General features: G+C 31.6%; 2 long non-coding RNA genes across 2 annotated transcripts in view; one reads left to right on the top strand and one right to left on the bottom strand.

Moving 5' to 3' along the window:
• Nucleotides 1-7,094, bottom strand: part of LOC122636802 — a 268,896-nt gene that overhangs the window by 86,004 nt on the left and 175,798 nt on the right. The window lies entirely within an intron of this gene.
• Nucleotides 3,897-6,226, top strand: LOC122636793. Its single transcript, XR_006329062.1, has 4 exons — nt 3,897-4,001; nt 4,562-4,707; nt 5,246-5,571; nt 5,958-6,226. It is a non-coding gene; the product is annotated as an uncharacterized LOC122636793 (long non-coding RNA).

The raw sequence follows: 7,094 nt of genomic DNA, 5'->3' as shown, positions 1-7,094 counted from the left end.
AAATATTGAAATTTTTATTCATATATTATTATTCAACTGCTCACCTTCATCTAGCATCTTGCTTCCCATATCTAATATTCTTCATTACATTAGTTCAAAGATATATGGGTTCTTGATTTATATAAACTAATACAATACCTTAGGGATAGCTACAGTTAAGAGACATAATGTCCCTCTCATCAATAGCAATACTCCCGTCGCCATCATAAAATCTTTGTGAAAATTCAGTAACTGAAATAAAACCTACCTATGATACAGATTTTATCTCTCATATTATACTTTCGAATAAAAAATTTATATCTTGTTTCCAAAATATCTTACCATTTGATAAACACAGCATTGATTGATCGACCATTTAAATATAAGATTAAAGAGGAAAATATTTTTGTTTCGTTATCTGATGGTCCAACATTTATACTATTCATGTATAAAGTATCATCCGATTTAAGGAAGAACAGGAAGTGCAATGTCAATGTGTTTCACTTTGAATGTCGAATGTTCAATTGTCAAGTTGAGCGTAGTTAAGATTCTTGTATCTTCTCCAAAAGTAATTACAATTCAGATGACAGTCGATTCCGCTACTTTACAACAATTCAAGGCTATTGGAGCTGCCTTCGCCTTTGTTTTCTCTTCTGTATCTCTGGAAGAGTATACAATTCGTAGTTTAGTTATGTGTCATCACGGACGCTCAATTGTTCATTTAAATTGTTCAGTCATCAAGGGTAAATCGGCTTACGCCCTTTTAAGGGATATAAAATTTCTTCTACGAGAAGTAACAAGATAATACTTAGGATGGCATTGATCAAGAAAATCAGTTTCATTTTCGTAATATTCTATTGAAATTTTATAATAAGTTACATACTAACGATTACCGATAAATTTACGTTACATCGAGAAGGAACAAAAGACTATTGAAAATGAAGAACTTGTACCGTTTGGATTGCTTGTAAATTTCCTTTGGGACTGAATATTATCAAGTGTAGACGCGATCATTTAGCACTTACTTGTACATTACTCGTTCAAAAATTATTGAAAAGATGACCTTCGCAGGAGAGACTCTTCCCCAAATGGTCAGGTCAATTTCCGGGACAGGGCTAGGTGGAAGGGGTTATTAGATTCTAAGGAGATCAATCAATACCATGTATTACTCGATGGAAAGAGCGGAAATGTCATGGGTCGTGAGGAAGTAAATTTCCGACTTGTTTTCAATTAACTGGACAAATTATTTTCCTTTTTTTGTTTTCGTTCTTTTGTGTCTCTTTCAATCATTGTTTTTCTACAATATACAATTAGAAATTATCTAAAGAATTTTGACAGCCGCCTTTTAATATTTTTTCGGTTTTTATCGTTAAAACTATACATCATGCTCGAATCAAGTATTAATTTTGAGTAAGAAAAATTCCATGAAAATTTGTTATACGATATTTTCTTTTATTCTCTTTCTTTATTTATTCTGAGAACCTTCTCTCTTTCTTTATTACTCGGTACCAAAGAATATGGGTCAGATAAAATCATTCCGTATATTCATTTTTCTTTTTGCGTAATTCTTTTGAATGCGCTTTGCGCATTTCAATTGAAATATCCTATTTCGCTGTCGAAAGAGCCGAAAGCGAAATGATATGGGGGAAACGGATTTCCATCCGCCAATCCTTTTTAATTCGAGTTACTTTTGCTTTTTTCTGTTAACTATCATATGTAATAATCCACAGAGCATAACAGCATATTGTAACAAACGCTTTTGCTTCGATTAATTCATCGCGCCCTTATTAATAGGTTAATCAAGGTTAATTTAAATGAAAAGGACTTACTTTTATTGTTGAAATTTTCTCGTAATAAAATATCTTGTGTTTATTGTTATATACATTTTATTTGCCATCTGTCAAGCGACGGTCAAAAATTTTATATATGCAAACAATATTTTTTTCCCTTTCCTTTTTTTTCATAGTAAAAATGGTATAATCGCGCGAAGTGATCAACATGAGAAGTATCTGATCGTCTTTTGAAATTTTCAATTTTTTGTTAATACATCGACAAGGACGTGATGCTTTATGTTATAGCGCGACTTTTGGAAAGTGAAAAAAGAAAATACATATCCATATATCTCATGCATGGAGAGCACACATTCACGACTACCTTCTCGAGACTCAAATAGTACAGTTTCACTAAGCTACATTCGAACGGTGGTATGGAGCTAGAGAAAATATACCTTCAAAGGATCCAAACGTAAGCAGCTTCGGTAAGAGGATATATCCGATTGTGTTCGGAAAAGATGGTTGAAGGGACATCCGACGGTGCACGCGAATCGTGGATCAAAGTAGAATTTTTGCTCTAATGAAGGAACGTTCCTTCGTACATAAGAAGATTTCTTCGCGGAATCTTTATGGATTCCGTCTTTTTGAACCTTCAGAAGGATTAAATGCTGTCGGAAAGGTAAAATAAAGATCAATAATAACGTTGACAGTGTTCTTCGATATCGAAATATTTTTAATTTGATAGCAATTAGTTAGAATATTATATAAACTACATTTATTTCAATGCCATGGGTGAAATTGGGAACGATATGGAAAATCTTGGGACGATTAAGATTGATTCCAAAAAGGAAGATCTGCGAGACATATTTGAAGCAGAAGAGGAAGATAGAGGAGATACAGGATATAAGGATGTCCAAGGTGAGTTTAAAGATTATTCGTAAATACATCTGCGATTTACGACCTTCCCTACATATCCAGTACTTTCGTTTTAAACGATTCCGTATTATTCCTCTTCATCATCGTCCTTCGGCACGCTTGGTGGGGCCATTTCAGGTGGACGGGAACGAGTGGCGCAGTCCTGTGATCATACCTCTCGTGTCAGACTTTGAAAACATGAAAGGTATTTTTTCATTTGTCTTTCCCTTATCAAAGCAATGGCAGAATCAGACAATTGGATGAGACGCTTGTATAACTCAATTATCTATTAAAATGCATCATTTAATCACTCCGCTGCATCCTTTCATAGCTATGGACGTGACACTGATTTAATTATTCCGTTGGAAGGAGTACATTTTCCTTGAAATTAGCTCCCTATTGAAAAAGTGAAAACAATGATCCAATAATCCCTCCAGTTATCTAATATTTCGTATATTATATTCCAAACTAATCAATTCCTAGGAAAAAATTTTATTTGTTAATTTTTATTTGAGAATTGTCTGTTTCTATTACGTATAACCAAGCACAGCGAGGATTTTATTATAATCCTTGTAAGATAATATTTGTAGTTTCCGAATGTACTATCCCTTAGATATTTTTTCTGAATAAACGTATATTGAATGTAATGCTATTATAATATTTCCTCCGACATAGGAGAGATCTATTATATTTCTTTGTAGCCATCGTTATTCGATCAACCGATTAACATCGCACAAGGCATAATTCATAAATATTGTGGGGAGATCTTCCATGAGAATGATTACCATTTCGTTTAAATACAATATTTTGAATTTTACTTTCTTGTTAATGTCGACATTCTGTCCGAAAAAATGAATAAATATGAATAAATCAATATAAACAAAAATTTTCCTCTCGGAAAGAAGGTAAACACGATTCGATTTTTACAAAATGGAACGATCGAAAAGATATGAATATGGAGAATGAAGTACAGTGGTAGCAAAGGAGAAAAAGGGATCAAAAGGAGAAAAGAAAGATAAAGACGAAAATAAAATTCCCTTTTACTGTAATATCGATCCAAAGTTATTGCTAATATTGTGAAGAGGTAAACGAAGAGGCTACCCTCGTGAATATATGTAAAAGTGGGAGTGGAACCATACAGCGCATGCTCGAGTCAACTTAGGTAGAATTCCGACACTTCCGCGGAAGTTGAATAAATCGTTCATTCTTTTTCGAGTCGTCCTACAAGCATGTTCATGGGGGCTTTTGGAAATGGACGGTCCGGAGTAATATAAAAGCGCCTCTTCAGTCGCGCTAATGGAAACCATCTGTAATATTTTAAGCAACACGCTCTCGGTTAGTAAAATCTTATATGAATTTTACATACTTATAATTTAATATTAACGCATTCTACTGAATTTTCTACAATTTTTTGTTCAATTCTACTGTTTTATATATAGTATATTTTATAATATATCATAGAATGTTGTATAGCTTTTTATTATTATTTTACACTATACATTACATCGTGCAATTTGTCTCGGATATATTATTGCATAATATTAAACAGAGAAAATAGTATAATTGTAGTTATCTGTACAAAAATTTAGTGAAATATTTAGACAATATGAATACCCCTTGGATGGTTATATTTCACAGTCTCCTTTTTTAATTAACGATTTGTTACAGAACTGTCTTTCGATAAATGAATCGTAATGCATTATTAATAACTAATTGTTTTCTGACATATAGTCCTGCAGGTCATAATTTTTAACGGAGGGAGATAGAACTGTTTTCACCAGTAGTATCATTACATTCTGCTTAAAATCAGCTCATATATTTCCTCTTTTATTTACTATGCAAAAAAGGGTAGAAATAATATAACGTGTTAAATTTATATTTCCTTCTGTTTCCAGAATAATTTTACATGCGGTGTTACCACACAGTTTGCGAGAAGTTGATATTACATGTACACATTTCGAGAAGAGTCCGGCGCAAAATTCAAAGAACCAAAAAAGAAATAATAATGGGACCTATATACATCAATTCCTGGCAATTTGCTGTAAGCAATTTTATATTTTTTTGATCAGTGACAATTAATAATTGTATAATAACTTTTGTGAAAATTCTGTTTTTAATTTCTAATTTGATCATATTATATTCTTATTGGTTTGGAGACAATGACCACACAGATTGGCTTCCCATATCATGTTGCATAAAGTAGAAATCTGTAACACTTCTGATCCTAATGACGCATACGTCGGTGTATTAATGAAACTTAGTAAAATATTTGCAGTAGTATAAAAACACATTTGAATGTTAATAGTTAACAGTTTCCTATTTCAATTAATTAGGGTTATTACAAAAGGATGTTTCATTTGATCTATAGTGATATGATATTACGGGTCAAATGTTATCATGAATCTTACCCTCTATTATCTTTCATAGTAATAATTTGCTGAATTACCATTATTCATAAAAAGGAATACTACTATTTTCGTTGGTTCAGTACATTTTTTATTGTTATCTTAGAGAAACCCTTAAATAACATTTTTTCATATATACACGTACGTGAACTTAATTTTCTACATTCTTTGCAGGCAGCAGCAACAGAGCTTCGATGTTTTCTCGTCGGAGTAGAAAGGATGATTGATCCGGTAACTGTCCAAATGAATCATTTTACGACATTACAAATAGCGAACGACCTTCATTTCAAGATTTAGGTCTATTGGAAAATAAATTAAAAATATTTGTTGCTTCGTAAGTGTCCCGTGGGGCATTTAACGGAATGTACTCTTGCTAAAACAGTGATTTATTTAACTTCTCGTACATCTATTTCGTTCAAATGAATTTAAAATTACCGAAAGTATTAAGTTTGACGTTTTCACCTGTGAAAAGTGTGGGCAATCATCAGATTAACTCAAAGGTTCGTTTTTATTGATATTACACATAGCGACGCATCTCAGATGCAACCACTCTGAGATTGAAATTAAAAATTATTGCAATTTTAGATTAATATTATTTTATGTTTCTCGCGCGTTACAATCTTCGTAATGTTCAAACGAATTCGTGTATGTGTTTCTATACATATATATATATATATATATATATATATATATATATATATGTATGTATAGAATCTGTCTGCTGACTGAAAAGAATAATGAAAATTTCATTTATTGACGTAGCAAATATAAGGAAAAATTTTATTGAATTTTATCGTCAAGCTAACTCTAAACAATATATAATGAATTAACGAAGGTCTAAGTGCAAATTGTTTTATCTCCCTGTATTAATAATTACGTTTTACAGGACTGGCTGTATAAAAGCAATTCGCTGAATTATGAATTGAAACTGATAAATGGAGATAAAAAAAATTAAAATAGGCTTTATCTTATCGAGAGTATGTTGTTTCAAATGATATAGATGATATAGTCCATTAGCGTGCCTGGGGGGGGGGGGCTTATATATAGTTCCATTTTCTGGAGATCCCAAGAACCTGCATGGATGACTACGAAACTTAGAATCAACATCTTGTATTCCTCTTTAAAGAATACAATAAATTCAATGATCAAATAAAATTTTCTTGCCATTTATTTTGGCTCCTACTATTTTGCAGACATTAACGAGATTTTATTTCTTCCGCGGTAATCTCATCACAATGTTCCCAATACTCATGGATAGATACTATCTCAAGGGGAAAATTTCTTTTTAGTTTTAACCTTCTTTTTTCCATTCGATTCCGCTTATCGTTCATTCTCTATACCTCATCTCTCCCTCTTGATTATTTTACTTTGTAAGCATCGAGTTTGATTTATCTACTTTTCAAGGGGGACCTTATGTTTGAGGTACATATTTATTCATATTTATATAATTTTCGTGAAGAGAACGTCGACATAATCAAGAAAAGAAGACTTCCAAAATTGTATATAAAAGAAAAGATTATCTCACATTATAGCTATCTTCCTACAAGATTTATAATTTTTATTTTGATTATGATCGAACAACGATAGTAAGAAAACAATATAATAGATCTATACTATTTTGGGGGAAGTATTACGTAAATGTTTAATATATGTACGCTTATTGATATATTTAATCATTCGAGTAAATATTAGAAAAATGCTAAATAAATTTGTCATATTATATTACTAGAAATATTATGAAATATTTTCTATACTCGGTTATACGCAATGAGAAATAAACTTTGATTAAACGCAATGAGAATCGAGAAAGATCATATTTTCCGAGGAACTAATTAGTTTGGAGCGTAATATACGATATATTAGATTACTCAAAATATAATTGGATGATTCTTTGAAATTTTCCAGTAGGGAATAAATTTTTAATAAAATGTACTCGTTCGTATGAAAGAACTAAATTAGTCGTCATACAGCGATCTGCAAATTCAATAATGCAGCTAATAGGTAATTTAAATACTCTGCTGAT

This window comes from Vespula pensylvanica, chromosome 23 (genome assembly GCF_014466175.1).
Source record: "Vespula pensylvanica isolate Volc-1 chromosome 23, ASM1446617v1, whole genome shotgun sequence".
Classification (NCBI taxonomy): Eukaryota; Metazoa; Arthropoda; class Insecta; order Hymenoptera; family Vespidae; genus Vespula; species Vespula pensylvanica.
Note: the sequence above shows the minus strand (reverse complement) of the source record. Positions and strands in the feature narration are given on the sequence as shown.